This window comes from Piliocolobus tephrosceles, chromosome 15 (assembly GCF_002776525.5).
Source record: "Piliocolobus tephrosceles isolate RC106 chromosome 15, ASM277652v3, whole genome shotgun sequence".
NCBI classification, from domain to species: domain Eukaryota; kingdom Metazoa; phylum Chordata; class Mammalia; order Primates; family Cercopithecidae; genus Piliocolobus; species Piliocolobus tephrosceles.
The window spans coordinates 7,478,541-7,498,391 of record NC_045448.1 but is presented as its reverse complement, the minus strand read 5'-3'; the positions used below and the strand labels follow the sequence as shown (position 1 = coordinate 7,498,391).

The window sequence follows — 19,851 nt, the reverse complement described above, 5'->3', positions numbered from 1 at the left end:
AGTTGACCTTGTCCCACTCGTCTATTTTTAGTTGACCTTGTCCCACTTGTCTATTTTTAGTTGTCTATTTTAAGCTGACGTAGCCCCCTTATCTATTTTTAGCTGACGTAGCCCTACTTGTCTATTTTTCCTTTTGTTGTCTGTGCTTTTGGTGTCATATCCAGGAAATCACTGCCAAAACCGATGTCATGGAGCTTTTCTCCTATATTTTCTTCTAGACATTTTACAGTTTCAGGTTTTAAACATTTGTCTTTAATCCATTTTGAGTTTGTGTGTGTGTGTGTGTGTGTGTGTGTGTGGTGTAAGATATGGATCCAACCTTATTCTTTGGCATGTAGATATTTATTTTTCCCAATACCATTTCTTAAAGAGACTGTAATTCCCTCATTGTGTGCTCTTGGTACCCAGAGTTAAGGCAATTCCAGAGCAAAGACATGAAAATTCAAAATTTGAAATAGCTTTTAAAATGGGCAAAGTACCTGAATAGAGATTTATCAAAAGAAAACATACAAATAGGTAACAGGTACCTGAAAAGGTGCTCAGCATCACTAATTATCAGGGAAATGTAAATTTAAAGCACACCTGTTAGAATGGCTATTATCGAAAAAAGCAAAATATAACAAGTTTTGGCAAAGAGGTAGAGAAAGGGAACCTTTATACACTGTTGATGGGAATGTATGATGGTACAGCCACTATGGAAAACAGTTTGTAGATTTTACAAAAAAATTCAAAACTGAGTGACCATATGATCCAGCAATTCTACTTCTGTGTATATACCCAAAAGAAATCAGGATCTCAAGAAGATCTCTATATTCCCATGTTTATCGCAGGATTATTTACAATAGCCAAGATATACAATAAACTCAGATGTTCATGAACAGATGAATGGATAAGAAATTTTCTATATACATACTATCGAATATAATTTAGCTTTCAAAAAAGAAGTGAATCCTACCATCTGTGACAACATTGGATGATCCTGAAGGACATTGTGCTAAGTGAAATAAACCAGGCACAGAAGGACAAATACTGCATGATTCCACTTATATGAGGTACCTAAAATAATCAAACTCAGAGAAGCAGAGAACATACAGTGGTTACCAGGGACCTGGGGGGAAGAGAAATGGGGGATTGCTGTTTAACTGGCATAAAGTTACAGCTATGCAGGCATTTTGAGCACTAGCGGTCTGCTAGTGTAGTGAGTGTAGTGCCCATACTCAACAGTGCTGTGTTATGCACCTGCAAATGTGTTAAGAAGGTAGATCTCATGTTAAGTGTTTTAAACACACACACACACACACACCCATACACACACACACACACGGACCCAAGGAAGATTTGGGGGATGATAGTTATGACTATTGCCTTGATTATGGTGGTAGATTCACAAGTATATGTATGTGTCCAAGCTCATCAAATTGTATACATTAAATATGTGCAATTTTTGTATGTCAATTATACCTCATAAAGCTTTTTAAATTAAATTAAAGAAAGAAAGGGAAAACAGAAAGAAAAAGCAAATGAATTAGTGTGTGGTGAGCTATGCTCTTTTTGCATCTCAGCTCTTGTGATTACAGAAGCGTGCATTGAGACAGTACCTCCAGGAGCCTGGATTCCTGAGTGACTAAAAGTGATCCTTACTGACCAGCAACACATATGTGGTGGGGTGGGGTTAATTAACTTTGCCACCCTCCAGCCAGGTCAGTTAGCTTCTGTTTGTCGGGTTCCCCTGTAGGTCCCATCCTATTCTAACTGATCCACCTTATTACCACTCATGACATCCTACACATTCTCTCTCACCGGTAAGTATATCATTAGTTTTGTAACTTTATACGTATTGGGGTGAAAAACAGTATTACTTCATCACGTAAATATGCTTCATGAAGGATGCTTTTTTTTGTTTAGGAACTTGCACAGATCAGACACTTAGAGACAGCAGGTAGGGCCCTAAGAGCGTGAGTTGGAGGTGCAAGAAGAGATGGAAAATATGGGTCATTATAAACCACAAGCTGGAATTGGGGGCTTATCGGGAGAGCACAGAGATGAGCAAAGCTCTTGAGTAATTTATCAGACCAAGCTGGAGATGCCAGAAAAGGAAGAGAACTGTTCCAACTACAGGGAGTTTAATGCTCAGCTCTAAGTCTCTTGGTTGTCTTTGGAATGGTAACCACCTCCTCTGCAGGGCAGCATCAGAGGAGTTCTGTGAGAGGGGCTGCTCTTTCAGAAAGTATCAGGCCTGGGCTATATGTCCCTGCTTGCTTTCAGGGACATGTGAAAGAACAGGCCCCCAACAGAAAAGTAAAGAATAAGAACACCTTTAGAAATCAAAGGTGATGAGAAGAGCTAAAATTCCCAGGACTTCCAGAGATCTTGAAAACAAAGGGCTTCTCATGGTTGATGAGATGTGCATTTGGGCAGGACTTCTCTGGATCTTAAGGGCGTGGTGATCCCAGCTGGTATCTATCTGGCTTACATTTATTTGATGTATATATCCCCTCCACTATTCTGCAAGCTCCCTGGGTGCAGGGCCGGGTCTGACTTGTTCAATGTGTTTGTTCCCATGCCTACTACAATCCCAGGCATAAAAATAAGTGATGAATAAAAGGCTGAAGAAATGAACAAATGAATGAATTATTTATGTATAAATCTATCTTCTCCACTCGATTGGGAGTTTCAGAAAGGCAAAAGCCATATCCCATGTCTTTGAGCATCCTTCTAACCAGGGGAAGTGTCAGTGTTTGGGGATGTATCAGTCTGTTCTCACACTGCTGTAAAGACACTGGGACTGGGTAATTTAAAAATAAAAGAGATTTAATTGACTCACAGTTCCACATGGCTACGGACGCCTCAGAAAACTTACAATCGTGGCGGAAGGCAAAGGGGAACCACGGCACATCTAACATGGAGGCAAGAGAGACAGATTGAAAGAGCGAGGAAGTGCTGCACTTAAAACTATCAGCTCTCGTGAAAACTCCCTCACTCACATGAGAAAGAACAGCATAATCCCATAATCCTCTCCCATAATCCAATCGTCTTCCACCAGGCCCCACCCTCAACATTTGTCTGGTGAACTTCCTTGTGTCCTCAGAACTCAATGTCTTTGCCTGGAAACACGGATTGCTATCTCTGAAACGGAAAAGAAAACAAAACAACAGCAACAACAAAAAGAAACAAAAACACCAGTGAAATAGAAAATTATGGCTTTTGAGGTCAGATCGGGTCCAAATCCTAGCTCACCCCAATACAATCTCAGGAATGTTCCTTAACTGCTTCAAGGGATATCCCTTTAAAAGAAGCATAGTAGGCCGGACGCGGTGGCTGAAGCCTGTAATCCCAGCACTTTGGGAGGCCGCGACGGGCGGATCACGAGGTCAGGAGATCGAGACCATCCTGGCTAACACGGTGAAACCCCGTCTCTACTAAAAATACAAAAAACCAGCCGGGCGAGGTGGTGGCGCCTGTAGTCCCAGCTACTCGGGAGGCTGAGGCAGGAGAATGGCGTGAACCCGGGAGGCGGAGCTTGCAGTGAGCTGAGATCGGGCCACTGCACTCCAACCCGGGCAACAGAGCAAGACTCCGTCTCAAAAAAAAATAAAATAAAATAAAAATAAAAAATAAAAGAAGCATAATAATAGCTGCACTGCAGTTTTGTTAGCACAATTAAATTAGACACTATGTTCAAAGCCCCCTGCAAAGTGTCTGATGCCTGGTAGATGTGCAATCCATTTTGGCATCTCAATAAGGGCCTAATGCCACATCCAGAAATGAGAAAATCTCATCCCCAATTCCACACAACTTTGGCATAGTAAGTCCTCGTATTTGCAAGCCCTTGTTTGAAAACGTATTCTTTTCACTGCCACAGGGAGAACATTCTTAATATGTTACTACTGCCATCTTGATTACTGCCTAGCAAAGGTAATTTAAGATTTCACAATTGTGGTAGATCCTTTACTCTGAGCAAATCATGGACTCTCAAACAGACAGGCAGACAGAAAGGGGAAAATGGATTGTAAGAAACTTGGAGCATTTTTGAAACCTGGACTCCACAAATCAAAACAAAGAAAAATACCCTCTCTATGGAAACTGTATTTATTTGTCTGAGTTCTGGAATTGGAGAGATAACATGGGGAGAGAATGAGAATGGGATGGTATTACCATTCTATAATGTCTTTTGGAGTTCACAGCTGGTTTTTAAAAAAAATACATTTATGACATTTAGATTAAAATTTAATTACACATTAGATCTAAGACCAAGCATGATGGGTTCATTGCCATCCTAGACTAGGGCAGAGTTGAAACATTTAGTCACAGGTAGGTAACTAGGATTGTTGCAAACGATCATCAATGCCACAGAAACTTAATACCATGAGAAAGCTTGCAGTGTGATGCTGTGAAAATATTAAAGGCCTAGAATCCCAGCTCAGTGGCCTGTTCCCAGGAAAAGTCTAGTTGTGGGTCTGATAGCACCAACCACAGGCTGTAAAACTTTTTCTTTCTTTGGGATCTGGGAACCTAACCAAAATTAAGGTGATACCATGCAGGCTGTGGGATACCACAGAGAGCCAAGGGATTGGCTGCAGCCTAAAACAGGAAAGACATTTCGCAGACACAGGTGGGAGGCCATTACTCATGACATCTGAGCTAGGAGCAGGAAGTGGTGGGTTCTTTAGAAACACGGTTATTCTCTCGTGACTGTTAGCGAAGTTCAGAGATGAGGCTGTCTGCTAATTAAAGAAATTAATAGGAAACCTGCCCCTTATTCCTTGTCAATCCCTCAAAGTTTAGAAAAGTGAGGCCTTTCAGGCAATGGGCTTCAGTCTCTGGTGTGGTTTGCTGTACCTCTTGGCCTGACTCAGAGATAGGGGTAAATGAATGTTGGTTTAAAAAAAAAATGCATTTGGATTCAAGAAGATAACTTTGGTGTTCATATGGCATATTTTCTTTTGTTTAATCAGCAACTTCATTATAATCCTGCCCCCATTGAAACCTTTCATTGGCTCTCCATTGACTGTAAGATGATGCCAACCTCCTTTCAGCTAATATATTCAAGCTCCTCCACGGGCTGGCCTCTGGCACCCCAGCCTCATTTCTCTCTGTGCTTTCTCTCAGATTCTCCATACATGACATGTGAAAGTGCTTGCATTTCATGGCTCAAGGTGCTTCTGCACAGACCCATATGTTTTCATTTGCAAAGATGCAAGCTTCTGCTCATCATTCAAAACTGAACTGAGGAATCTCCCTCTCTGTGCTCCTTCCCTAACTTTCACACACAGAATCGATGCTTCCCTCTCACGTAGTGACACTGTACCTGGCACATACCTCTAGAACAGCCCTTTGCATTGTATCATGGTCTATACATTACCTTCTTTCATGGCCTGTGGTTTATCTGAGGAGAAGGAATCTGTCCAGCTAATGATGAATACCATGACTGGGGCACTTAGGAATGCTTGTCTAAGGGCCTCCATCTCATTGTGAGACAGCAGAAATTCTAATGGCTGCCACAGGCACAGCTGTGGGGCGTTGTCCTTTGCAGCCAGGTACTCAGGACCCAGGAGGATGGAACCATACAGTGCCGCAACCCCTTTGCAGTTGCCCTTTGTGCCTTGTGATTTCAGCAGAGATATATATTGACAATTGCTGGAGAAGAGTTTTCAACTGTCGCTTCAGACACTGAGTGAAAGGTTGTCAATTTACAGCCAGGACAGCCCCAAGTGTTAGAAATTAACAGACTCAGCAATCACTGCACGCAGTGGTTTTTGTGGAGACTGTCTTGCCCTGACAAAGATTATTGAAGCAAGACTGAAGATGCATAAATATTCCATTAATAAGGTCCTGACTGCAGGGGCCATTCCTGCAACACTGTCTACGATCCTGTTTTCCGGGTGCTTCTTTTCATGCTAAGCTTGCATCATCATCAGAGCCTTTGATGAAGAAGGGCGGGGAGCATTGACCTGGTGGAGACTTCCCAGAGAGACTCCTTTAGGGCTGCTCTGGCCCCTGCTAGACGCCCGGGTTGGTGTAAAGAACACACAGAAGGAGGAGCCCGCCCTGCTGTCCTTGGACGGAGCCTTGGGACTGGTGAAAGATGTCTCCATTTCTGTGGCCGAGAGAGAGGTGTTGACTGGAGATTCAGTCAGGGTCTGCACTATGGCTGGGGAGGGTAACAGGGAGGAGGCTGCTTCCCTGGGGAAGGCCTGGAGCTGGCACTGTTATCACTAATCTATTCAGAACTGGTTAATGTTGTGCCTTGGCACTCTTGGATAAATTTGTTTATTGGAAAAGAAACCTGGGGAAAGAGTTTGTCTAACTGAGATAGAAATTTACCATCAAGTAAAGTATTAGGTTGGTGCAAAAGTAACTGTGGTTTTTGCAATTACTTTTAACATGTTTAATCCTTAATGAAGCTGAAATGTCACATAGAATAAGAATAAAAGAAGAAAATGGCAATAGCAAAAGAACCAAGCAATGTACATCTAAGGCTAAGTGACCCTGCTTACCATTAAATCCTTATTCTAGGTTTCCAAATACCGTGGATATATTGCACAGAAACATCATTTCAAAAGCCAGTTTCGTTTCTCCATCCATTTGAAATAGAGACCATAAAATCAGGTGGTCCAAGGGAAGACTGAGACAGGCATGACCTAGGATGAGCCACAGCCTGGGAGAGTTAACATAACAACCTGATAAAATGCTGTTTCCTTCCATCTGGGTGCAAAGAAGTTCATCCTCACAGATACGAAAATCAGTCCCTCTGCAGCTGCATGGAGAGTCCAGGAAGAGGTTTCTCCTTAGCTCCCCTAGACCTTTTGTTTTCTGTATTTTTTGAGACAGGATCTTACTGTCATTGCACAGCCTGGAGTGCAGTGGCATAATCACAGCTCACTACAGCCTCAACATCCGCAGCTCAAGCTATCTGTCCACCTCAGCCTCCCAACTAGCTGGGACTACAAGAGTCCACCACCACGCCCAGCTAATTTTTTATATTTTCAGTAGAGATGTGATCTCTCTATCCCCCTGACCATTTCTAAACAGCAGCTAGATTGCTTTTCTTTTCTCCTTCCAACATGTTTGATGGGCCGTATGAACAGAATTACTCACAACGACCTCAGCAGCCCTCACTCACTCACTGTAATCATAATCATTGGGTTCTTTGTGTTGACTCTAGTTCTTTCCCTTTCAGAATCTGACCTGAATGTAAGCTCTCTGCAGCCTGACTTGCAGGCATCATCTCCACCTGCCCCCTGCAGAGGGGATTGCCAGGATTGCTCCTCACTCAGTTTTTGCAGAATTACCTTAACATTTTTCAGATACTTTGTTTCAGGCACACGACATACATGAAGTGGCATTTCCTTACTTAATTGTTATTGAATCAGAGGTATAGAAATGCAGCTAAGCTCATGAGCTGATTTATCGGTAAGCAGAGCAGTATACCCAGGTTTCTGACTCTGAAGTCCATTCTCCTTCAATACTGCACTTCCTTATTCTCTTTCTTCTGCTCCTGCTCCTTAAACTTCAACTCTTCCATATGACAGCCACTGAGGCAGGACCAGTCCATATCCCCACCCCATAATATTTCTTAAAGAGCAAATGCATAGCCCCAGAATCAAACACAATCAAACAATGCTTTTCATAGTAGACAATATCTGGCAAATTTCACTCTTACCTCCTTAACACCATGCTGTTACTCTTAATGTAACAATTTAATCACTTTTACTAACTTTTGACTAAGAAGTCTGCTTTCTCTTTGCTAATATTAAAGCAATATTATGAAATCATGAAAATATTACTCAAAATCATGACAAAATATTGAAAATGCAGAAAAGAAGGAAACAGTCCCCCTCAGAACGCCAATCCAAAGTTAGTGACTATTTCACATAAAGTACATGTTTTGTAGTCATGGCAGGCACAGATCTTTCTGTGTCAAGGTGGCCCATGGGCTCTAGGGGCTCTAGACCACCAAAGCCAGTCACCATCCACTGAGGACCCTGTTTTTCTCCCACTTTAGTCTCCTTAAAAAATTAAGTGTGTACTATATAACACGTGATTTAAAAGCCCACTTGTAGATTACGAATTCCATACCATCAAAACATCTGACATAGATTTGCCTCCTGTGAAGTCCTCAGGAAATGCTGTCCCCATTACCCCATGTCAAGGACTAGGGTCACCCCCCAGACTGGACTGGACATGAGTGTTCACTTGGAAGATCTCTGAGAATCAGCAAACCAAACAATTTTTTAAATGCCCACTCTCTGTCAAGTGTATTGACAAGGGATCTTAAGTTTTATGAGAAGAAGGATTGGGTCTCTCTTATTCGATGCTGTTTCTCTAAGGCCTAGGACTGTTTCAAATACACTAGAGTCTTTAGAAAGTGCAAGAATTTGGTCAGGCACAGTGGTTCACACCTGTAATCCCAGCACTTTGGGAGGCCGAGGTGGGTGGATCACGAGGTCAGGAGTTCGAGACCAGCCTGGCCAACCATGGTGAAACCCTGTCTCTACTGAAAATACAAAAATTAGCTGGGTATGGTGGTGCTTGCCTGTAATCTCAGCTACTCAGGAGGCTGAGGCAGGAGAATCGCTTGAACCCAGGAGGTGGAGGTTGCAGTGAGCTGAGCTCGCACCACTGCACTCCAGCTTGGGCGACAGAGCAAGACTCCGTCTCAAAAAAAGAAAAAAAAAGTACAAGAATTCATTGCATCTTGACCACAACAAATCCATAAGAGAAGCATTTCTAAAGGCATTAAAAGATCTGAAAACTAAGGCCTGTAAGAGTTCAGCAAGTTGCCCAAGGTTATATAGTATATAGCACAATTGCCATTGAAAGTCTGTTTGATTTCAAAGCCCATCTTTTCTTGTACAATGCCATTCTGCTTTTTTCCCTGTCAGTGCCTTTGATATACTGATAAATGGTTTCACATACTCTGATGTCAGTCCTAGCAAAGAAAAATCTATCATCAAAAAGGCCTTATTCTAGTCACCATTGATTCATCTCTTTCTCAATTTGTTGCCAATTTTCCTTACATGCTGGATTTCCTGACCAAGCATTTTGTGTAGATAATAGTTTTTTCTTCCGGAATGTTCTAACAGTACTCTTTATATTTAAAAAAATAAAATATGTAGTAGTTTCTGATTCTTCCATCTTTATCAAGTACTCTGTGCTTATCTTGTCTCTTACAGCCATTAAGCCACATGAAGGGGTTTGAATTTGATCCTAAGAGTAATGAAGAATTCCCAGGCAAATGTTAATGGATGAGTGACCTTATCACATTTGCTTTTAAAAATAACTATTTATTAGAGAGATGGAGAATGGATTGGAGAGAGGCAAGCCTGGAGTCAGAGAAACCAGTGAAAAGAATATTGTGTGACTCCATGTGAAAGACTAGGTGTTTTACGTAAGGAATCTACTCTTTCCAAAAAGAAGTCTGATGCTTGTCCTCAGGTCCTGGGAAGGAATCTCTAGGCTCTGGGAATACTGTGCCCAATAGGAGGGTTTCTGTTTGTTCGGGGGCCTTGGCTCACACCTGGAGGATCTAACAATGTGATTTCAGGTGAGGGCTTTGGGTCACGAAGTCATCCCTCAAGGGACTAGAGACTGAGATCAATGAAAGGAGAGGCCAATTAGCTTCATGTGATTGAGTGCAGTGAACACTCTGGACACCAAAGCTCAGGGGAACTTCCCTGGATGGCAATGCTCTCTGCATGTTATCATACGTCTTACCTGAGAACTAAGGCTGCCCACCATCCACCAGAGGGCACGTCAGCAGCTCCATGTTTGGAACCCCGCTGGACTGGTCCATGCACTGCTTCCTGTGGCTGACTTTCATCTGTGTTGGTTAGCTGTACTCAACTGTAACTAAGGGTATAACCACTTTCAGTGAGTTCTGGGAGTACTTGCAGTGAAGTGCCAAAATGAAGAGTGGTCTTGGGAACTTCCAAACATGCAACTGGTGTTGAAGGTAGGGAAGCCTTAAGGAGTGTTCCTTAATTTTGCAGTTGGTGTCAGAGGTGAGGGAAGACTTGGGACTGTTCTCTCAAACTCCACAGGGGTCCAGACCAAAGGAGCAGAAGTGTAAATGGAGAGGAGCAGGGGAACCGAAGAGATATTGGTATTCAGAAGCTGCTACGGCAAGGTTCATGGATGACTGGATAGGTAAAGGGGAGGCGGAGGAAGATTCCTCAAGAACGTCATTTAGATTTCTGACTTGGCCACTAGTTGAGTGGTTTGTGATACTCACTTGACTTGATTTATTTCTTCTAAGACATTTTACTCTTAATGCTTAGAAAAGTCTGGGACATTTTAGATAAAAAACAAATGTTGAATGAAGCATAGTCTAAGGCAGTGGAAAAGATCTAATTGATTAATAAGAACAGGAAATGATAGTTAATTGACAGTGGAACAGTAGTTGGAAGACAAACCCCCACTCTTAAAATCCATCTAGGAGAGCAGATTGTAGATTGAACGGATGCTTTGAATTAAAAGAAGGTCATCATCATTGTTGATTTGCCACATGTTTATAAAAAGGGAGTAAGGCAGTTTCTAAATAAATAAATTTGATCTTTTGAAAGGCTAATTCCGTCAGGCTACGATGGTGAATATTGTGCCACTTCAACTTTGGATTATTGCTGTTCAAACAATAGACGTTGTTCCTTGACTCTCCCAACACCTGGGAATTAAGTAGAAAGATACTTTTGTTCTTTTTAAATGTTTCTGGCTTAGTTTTGATGTACCAGATACTGAGTAACAATAATAATTTGTTTCCTAGAAATAATAATTGCAAACATCATAGCAAGGTGCCAGTATTATTGCATCTCATTTAATTAGAAATGGAGAGACTGAAAGTAAAACTGGTAAGTCATATATTCAAGAGAGACAGATCGTCCATGGCAGCGCTGCGTGCTGAACCCAGGCAGCTGACTCCAGAGCTCTGTTGCTCAGCTTTGGCCTTTGGTAGTGTGACTCCAGCTTTTCTTGTTTCTCTTTGGTTCAGACATGACCACAGGAAAATAAATCCATAGCCAGTTTGAGATGTTAGATCACAGTTACTTTTGCATTTTTCCAAATGTATTGAGAATGCCTACAGCATGTCATATAGCAGTCACATTGTTTTAGTTTCATAGGTACTTCAGGGAGAACAATGCAATTTTGCTAACTTTTCCACTGAAAGCAGTCACCTCTGTGTGGAGAAAATTCAGGAATCCCAAACCCAGGAAAGATGTCTTGGTGGAAAATTGAAATGTTTGGAATTGGAAATTCAGAGCGGCAATGCCCTCCTAAATTAAGAGAGGCTGCTCTTACAATGGCTTAATTATTTAAAAACAAGCAACAGAAAATAAAAAATATCTTAGGAAAATTACATTCATACATGACACAGGAATGGTGCTGCCTTCTCATATGAAGTAGTTAGCAAAGGAATCCCTGTGAGAATTTGCATGCTGGGTATGAGGCCACCACTAGATCTGAGGTCAGCCAAGGGCCACAGCCAGTTTTATGCATTGTTCTCTCCCATTTGACCAAAGGCTCAGGGAAAGGGTGGGACAAAACTGGGCTTTTCAAGCAGACTGCTTTAGTTTGGAATTCTGTCTCTAGTACTTGCTAACTATGGACCTAGGGAAGTTCCTCAACTTTACTAAACCTCAACTTTCTCATCCATTTAGTTGGGATTAAATAACAGCCATGCCACAGGTTACACAGACCATTCCCAAAACATCTTTGCTGCTTCTGTTTCCACGCTAAGCCCACTGCACTGAGAGCTACTTGAGAAAAGGATCCTGGGTGTTGTTTCCTTCCTATTTTCCTAGTGCTTAGTGCATGGTAGACATTTAATACAAGGATGATACGCAGGGATCATCTGACTTCTGCTTGGGGGACAAAAATTCTAAAGGTCGGGTTGAATTGAATGGTAAAAAGGGAAGACAGGAAAACAGTGACGAATGTTTGGATCCAAGCAAAGTTAGCACACTCATTTCTGGCTTTAATTTATTTGATTGGGCCCCAAAGTCATAGGTGTTGTTCCATCTGATTTAGAGAGACTGAAGGACATTCATTGCGCGAAGAGTAAGACTCGCCTTCAGTGGGTCCATTACTGTTAATACCAGTCCTATGTAGTTAATGTTGTATTTTCCAAAATTGTATTTTCCATAGAGCAATTATGAGTCAGGCAAAAAGAAAATCTGTAAATTAATGAGGGCTTACACAGTAAACAATGCACCTAAAAAGAATCTTAATGAGCAAAGCATTGTCCAAGGCAGCCTGCTTTTAAATATACATTTCTGAGTAGATATGGCTTCTGATGACCGCTCCTTTCTTAATTTCATTCATTTTGTTGGATGGATGGTAGGAGCACATTTATGAATGCACTGATATATCTTACACGGCTATATTCCGGGAGTGTCCTGGATTCATATAATGTCCCTTTTCCCAAAAACAGAAGCATCTTTTCCTCTGTCAGGTTCATTACCAATGGGGGCTCGGCTGGAAGGGCTTCATCCTTGGGAACACCGCTGCTCCCCTGCCCCATGGAGGATCGCACAGTGTGCACGCACACATGAACCTGTGCCGTTAACTGTAACGAGAGCCGCGTGCGGTGTGGGGGTGATTTAGCCTTTAAGCAATTCCACTTTGGGGTCCCTAAGAGTTTAGCTCTGCTCCCCTGATGTGCAGTTTCCTGAATTCAGGCCAGGAGGACATCACCCATTTCTCAGTCACACATCAGATCGGTCTAACCATTTGGCTACATGGTGTTCTTTAATGAAGTTTTCCAAGGTGCGAAAGGAATGTGCAACGGCCACCCTTTTCCAGGCACTTTCTTACATGACATTCTTACACGTATGAATGCACGAAGCCGAGAATCTGCTGGTTCTTTTGCATGTGTTGTCTCCAGTCCTCACCAGGCCCCTATGGGTGGCTACTGTTATTACTGTGAAGAGGGCAAGCCCCAGACTGACCATCCAGAGGCATATCTTACTGCTGCCGTTTCTTCTGTCTGTGCCGTTCAGCAAGTCAATCCTTCCAAGCTTCGGTTTCCTTATCTGTCAAATGGGAAGTCTACTTCTTAGGTTGTTATCAAGACTGCCACACCTAACATATTGCTGGCCACGTGGGAAAAGCTCAATAAACACTGTCATCAATCTCATTGTGAATCAGACTGAGTTCAAAAAGGTTAAAACCAACAATAATAATTGCATCCCTTTCCCTACAGCTTTCTTGTCTCTCCTAGACAAAGAATAAAGTTTTATAACTTTTCAGTCTTAAGCATAGAACTCATTTTATTGGTAGGACTTTATTTTATTTGTAGGGTAGTACAGATTGAATATCCCTTACCAAAAGTGCTTGGGACCAGAAATGTTTTGGATTTTGAATTATGTCAGATTTTGGAATATTTGCATCATGCTTACCCATTGTGCATCCCAAATCCAAAAATTTGAAACTTGAGATGCTCCAATAAGCATTCTCTTTGAGTGTCATGTAACTGCTCAAAAAATTCTAGATTTGGGAGCACTTCATATTTTGGATTTTTGGATTGTAATGCTTAATCCATAGTAGATAAAGGCACTTTATTAGCTCCATCAGAGCAACCCTCCTCAGAAGCACTCCCTGGTGATCACTCTCATTCCTTCCAAAAGTTTCCTTTCTTTCTCTCTCTCTCTCTCTCTCTCTCTCTCTCTCTCTCTCAACAGTGTCTTGCTCTGTCCCCCAGGCTGGAGTGCAGTGGCATAATCATAACTTACTATATACCCTCAACTTCTTGGGCTCAAGCAATCCTCTCTCCTCAGCCCCCTGTGTAGCTGGGACTATAAAGGTGCACCACCAAGGCTGGCTAAGTTTTTTAATTTTTATTTTAGCAGAGATAGGGGGTCACTGTGATGCCCAAGCTGGTTCTGAACACCTGGCCTCAAGCAATTCTCCCATCTTGACCTCCCAAAGTTCCTAGATTACAAGTGTGAGCCACCGTGCCTGGCCTTAAAGTTTAATCTTAACATGGGTTCTGGCCCTGTTCTACTTGTAAAGATCTCTTTTGAAGTCTCAACACCACCTTTATCATGTGTTTCTGTTCTGCCCTTCAGAAAAGCCCACCAGAACGAAAGACACAAGTTCCTAAAGATGGTGAGGCTAGGGACCCCCATTCACTTGTCCTCCAGTTAAAGCTCAAAGGGGTAAGGGGACTCTAGAGCCAAAATTATCTCAGTTGCAATAAGGTGTCTTGCATAAAAGCCTAAAAAATGTATTTATGATTCTGCTAGGCACCTATGTGGCACTGTCCCTCTACAGGACAGCTTCAAAGTCCTCTCTCAGCCTCATAGTATACATGACTTTTGCTGCCACAAATTCTTTGTGCAGCAGTCTTCACATCATGCATCCAGAGACCTCAATGGGGGCTCTCCCCTCTGCACATTTGCCTCTTGTTCTAACTATGTAAGGTAAGAACGAATGAGTGCAAAGGGCTGAGTTCCATGCAACCACCTACAGCTGGGTGAGCTAGTGAAGCTGACCTTGAGATAAAGATTTAAAGTGAAGGATGTTTATCAAGGAGTGCATTGGGGTAAGCACAAGTCAGAGGGACAGGAGAAAGCAGGAGGGGCAGAGGGGAAAGTTATCTTCCATGCAGGCTCAAGACAGCCTTACTTATGCTTTAGGAAGCTCAAGGACTCACGTGGCTCTTCAGAAGAGTGTCTGAGTGAGACTGAGATAACCAAAGCTTTATTACTCCACTACCCTAACCCCTGGCATGGATCAGTCATACATGTGGGTCTCCCCAGAAGAGGCAAGATCTTGGGCCTACTCTCTGCAGCCCAGGCAATCCCTGAAGATGAGACAGGACAGTTCCCATGACCCTTTCACAGGACTTGTGACAGGGATATGGCTTGTTTACTTGGCCGCTGAGCTTAACTCCTTACTGGAGGGAACATGCCATGGACAGGAGCAGGAACCAGAGTGAGTGAATGCTGGAACTGCCAGCTGCGTCTCTCCAGCAAAAGCAGGTCCTGTGCAAGCCTCGCGGCAGTGTCCAAGTGTGTTACAATCCTCTTTTAGCTCTGCTGTCCGGGAGGAGGTGTCTGCAACCTCCGATGTCCCAGAGTGCATTTTACCAGCTCAGTGGGACTTTTGTCTTATTATGTGGGGCAGCTGTCCTCCACCAGCAAGGACAAAGGGCCAGTGTGACAGCCTTTTTTGGGTTCCCATACCCACTGTGTCTCGAATTCTTATCCGGTGCTTGAGAAGAATGAGGCCACATGGACTTGAAGGACGGTGAATGTGGAGGTTTTATTGAATGGTGAAAGTGGCTCTCAGCAGGATGGGGAGCTGGAAAGGGGATGGAGTGAGAAGGCAGTCTTCCCTGGAGGTCAGCCATCCCTGGCCAAACTCCTTTCCCAAAGAAGTCTCCAATGTCCAGCTGAATCATCTCCTCTCGACATTCAGATGCTTCTCTCTTCTGTGTGTGTGTCCTTCTCTGCTGTGCCACTCTGCTCCTCTGCCAGTGGAGCTTGGGGTTTTTATGGGCACTGGATAGGGGTGTAGTGGGCCAAAAGGCAACATTCAGGTGGGAAAATGGATTTGAAGTTCTCATTTAGGGCCGTGGCTTAGGCTTGAGGGTGGGAGCCGTGTCAAGGATCCCGCCCTTTTCTACCTAGTATGTCCCTGCCTCTTGTTCATATGAAAAGTGTAGTCCATCAGTGTCCCCAGCCCCAAGGACAGTTAGTTCTTTGTTGAAGAGCAACCTGGGTAGAGCATCATCATGTCCATACACCCCCACTCCACGACAGGCACATTCTACATCAACTACAATGAGCCAGTCACTTTCCCTGTGCCAGTTGTCATGGTCAGAACCATCACATAATGCATAGGATTTGGGTAATTTTCCCATGGCTTTGACTTTGGGTGGCCCAGGGTTAGGAGAGGACAGAGGTGGGGAGATAGAGGGAGGAAGAAGAAAGGTGCATTAGTTCGTTTTCACTGCTAATAAAAACATACCTGAAACTGGAAACCAAAAAAGGTTTAATTGGACTTATAGTTCCACATGGCTGGGGAGGCCTCAGAATCGTGGTGGGAGATGAAAGGCTCTTCTTACATAGTGGCAGCAAGAGAAAATGAGAGAGAAGCAAAAGCGTAAACCCTTGATAAACCCATCAGATCTCGTGAGACTTATTCACTATCACGAGAATAGAACGGGAAAGACCCGCCCCCATGATTCTATTACCTCCCCCTGGGTCCCTCCCACAGCACGTGGGAATTCTGGGAGATACAACACAAGTTGAGATTTCAGTGGGGACATACCCAAACCATATCAAAAGGTAAGAGGAAGAGTGGAAGGTAAGAAAAGAATGAATATTGATTAAGCATCAAATTGTACGTGGCACCATGATAGGTGGTTTATAACCTCAATTCAATTTAACTTTCACTCCCCCTTATAAAGCATAATATGGCTTATTGCCATTTTGAAGTTGAAGAAGCTGAGGCTCAAGAAATTAAGCAGCAACAACAGAAACTCTGTATCATCTCCTTTACATTCCTGTGTCTAGAGCTGCAGAAACTCCAGTCTGGGTGCAAACACATCAAGGCAGTGATACAATGATGAGCAACTCCCATCCACTGCCCAGGCTTGGATACTCCCCATTTCTAGCCCTGTCCTCAGAAACATCAGGCTTTCTCCCAACTTTGAAAGCCACCCAAGTTTGGAGCGTGACTTGCTATTCCCATCTTAGTTCTCACTGCTTGCCTACAAGCACACTATTCTTTAACTTTTGACCAATGAAAAGTGCTCAGCACATATTTGTGCAACAAAACTAACTGTGATAGCTCCAGGTGCAAAGCTGCCCAGTAACCACTGGACACAGTTCCTGCCCCACTGTGCTCACCCCACCTGAACTAACCAAATTCCCCTGGCATACCCATGTTAGAAAAGGACTCTTGGGGACTGCTAAGGGACAGCCAAGGTGGCTCAGGGATGCTAGACAATGTGCATCTCAAAGTGCTTCACAAATGATTGCTTATATTTAATAGTACATGCTCACATAATGCAATAATGGTTATCATTTTACACATAGTAGCTCAATCTGCACAAATAACTCTAAGAGACAGATTTTTCCTCTTGTTTCAGAGACATAGAGAGATTAAGGAACGTGCCCAAGGACAATTTGGTTAGGCAGTAGTGAAGCTAGGTTGCAAATCTGGCTCTTTTGGGCCCTGCACTTTAGGCTTTAATTCTGCCAAGCCAAAATTCCAACACAAACTGCCATACTCCATCTAACATCTTTTTTTTTTTTTTTTTTTTTTTTTTGAGACGGAGTTTCACTCTGTCCCCCAGGCTGGAGTGCAGTGGTGTGATCTTGGCTCACTGTAACCTCTGCCTCCACCATGCTGGCTAACTTTTGTATTTTTAGTGGAGATGGGGTTTCACCATGTTGGTCAGGCTGGTCTCAAACTCCTGACCTCGGGTGATCCACCTGCCTTGGCCTCCCAAAGTACTAGGATTACAAGCATGAGCCACTGTGCCTGGCCCCATTTACCACCTTAGCTCTGAGACCCGCCTACCAGAGGGGTTCCCTGTGGAGTGAGATGTGCACATTCTACTCTATTCTCTCTTCTAGGTCAAATGAGAAAATGTATTTGAAATCACTTTGTAAGCTATAAGCTACCCTATAAAGAGTATGTGTATAAATGCACACATATCTATACACATGAGTACAACTATATCCCTCACAATTCACAAGCAATGTGTGATTCATGTTAAATATTCAACACATGTTGAATTTATTGGGAGTGTCTATCTTGATATAGATACTTGTTCACAAGCTATTAGTATGCCCTATTGACATTTCACACAAATAAACACAATACACACACACACACACACACACACCACACCCAGGTTGCTCTTCCCTCTTGGGAATGTTTGGTCAAGAGGCTGAGGCTGAAGTTGGCCTCCTGTTATGTCTGAGGGCAGCCCTTGCGTAGGTGTGAGTGTGAGCAGGAATTTATTTTCTAACCAAGGGAGAAAACAACAAAGTGAATAGAAAAACCACAAAAGCATCTAAGTTAGATTTGGGTTCCAAAAAAACACAGACAGAAAAGGGAGACTATGAGGGGAGAGTTGATAGGTGGTTTAAGGAATCTTTGGAGAGAGGTGAGGAATAGAGTAAAGAAGAGAAAAAGTAATAAAAAGAACTGCAACACTCACCTCTGAGAACAAATGACTGTAGTTGCTGCATGCTTAACGTCCCCATCTTAGGAAGTACCACACATCAGCAGAAATGAGATGCACAGCAGGGAGGTGTTAGAAATCTGGTTTTGCAGATGATTTTGACAAATCACCTACAGCTTTGCTCCAAACCAGGTCCAAAGACTTTAACCACATGGTTTGCTTATGTGCACCTATTTCCTGAGTTGCTCTAAATTGCAAGACTTAGGGTGTAATGGCAATTCTTTGTGTTTTTGTAGCTCCATTTCTATGAGACACATGATTAGGAATCCTATTTGCTTTTTGTTTTTCAAGCCTTAATCAGCTACCACGCTGGGCTTGTGTGAGAGCCCCGATAATCAGCCTGCTTTATGGAGAAGGCAGAGTGGAAACAGGACAGGAGACTTCCCATGACACAGATATGGAAACGCAGCTTTCTTAGGGTTTTCCTTAAACTCGGAAAGTATCTCTTGTCTGCAAAATTGAAGTCACAATCTCTAATTAATTAGCTAACTAGCTCCCCCTCTTGAAATGTCTTTCAGATAAAAGCTGCATAGTGCTACAAAGCGATGGCCTAAAATCAGACTAATCTATGTCTATGGTAGTCCGTAGGATCCATTGTGTCAGAAAAACACATAGAAATGTCTTAAAATCTGCCCAAACACAGAAACTGTATCTGTGCTATTACTTTAGTTAGGTTTATACCTTTCAAATCATCTTTTTTACTTGAAGATATTTTGACACAGCTTGAAAAAGAAAGGCATCAAACAGCCTTAGCCTATACAGTGACCTATACAATTGCTGCAAGCTTAAACAGTTAAGGTAGGAAAAATGGCAAAAGTCATGCCACCAACAAGTAAGTTTGTGCTTTTGTCAGAAATAAAGACTCTTAAAATGTGATGCCATCCCATGACTTATTTTGTATTATTATCTTATTTTTGTTTTGATCCAGTCATTCTCTCCCTTTATCTTACATCGAAAACAAGAAAAGTTTTGCCTATGTCTACAACTTAAGTGAGGAATCTATTATGTGATATATGATATAAAATTCAGAGCCAGTAATAGGCCATTGTGTGGTGTAAACATTTCAGAGGATAAGAATAATAGCAAAGAGCTAAACTGAAATGTAATCCATGCTGAGATACTGTAACAAAGCCTTATACTCTCTTTAAGCCAGCTGCTCTCAACTTTGGCTGCCTATTTAAATCTTGCAGAGATCTTAAATCCTTCTTGATGCCTGGGTCTCACCCTCCAGGGATTCTGATTTCATTTGTCTGGGTTGTGACCTAGTGTCATGGGTTTTAGCAGCTCTCCAAGTGATTCAAATATGTGGCCACGATTGAGAACCCTCTGGTCAGCTGACTGTAGTGTATACAGGCATTTCTGACAGTATAGGCCATCACCTGGTTCCCTGATCTGTTCTGGTCCTGTTTGTGTGCCAATGGCTCTTTCTTGGACTTCAGAGTTTTATCCTCACAGGTGATTCTGATACTGCTTCTGGGACTGCTGACCCAGTGTGGGCACTTGGTCATGACAGCTTTTTGACCCCATGCTGGTCTATTAGGTGGCTAGGGGCCCTGTAATTAAGTATGAAGAATGGGTGGCTAAACAGTAGAAATTTATTGTCTCATAGTTCTGGAGGCTGGAAGCCCGAGATCGAAATGCCTGCAGAGTTG

At 42.8% G+C, this 19,851-nt stretch overlaps 1 long non-coding RNA gene across 1 annotated transcript in view; it reads right to left on the bottom strand.

Annotated features, from left to right (window-relative positions):
* The window catches only part of LOC111531627, a 27,881-nt gene extending 8,372 nt beyond the window's left edge, over window positions 1–19,509 (bottom strand). The window contains exon 1 of the long non-coding RNA XR_002728342.2: window positions 18,176–19,509. This is a non-coding gene — a long non-coding RNA (uncharacterized LOC111531627). The remainder of the gene's footprint in view (window positions 1–18,175) is intronic.
* Between the last annotated feature and the right edge of the window lie 342 nt (window positions 19,510–19,851).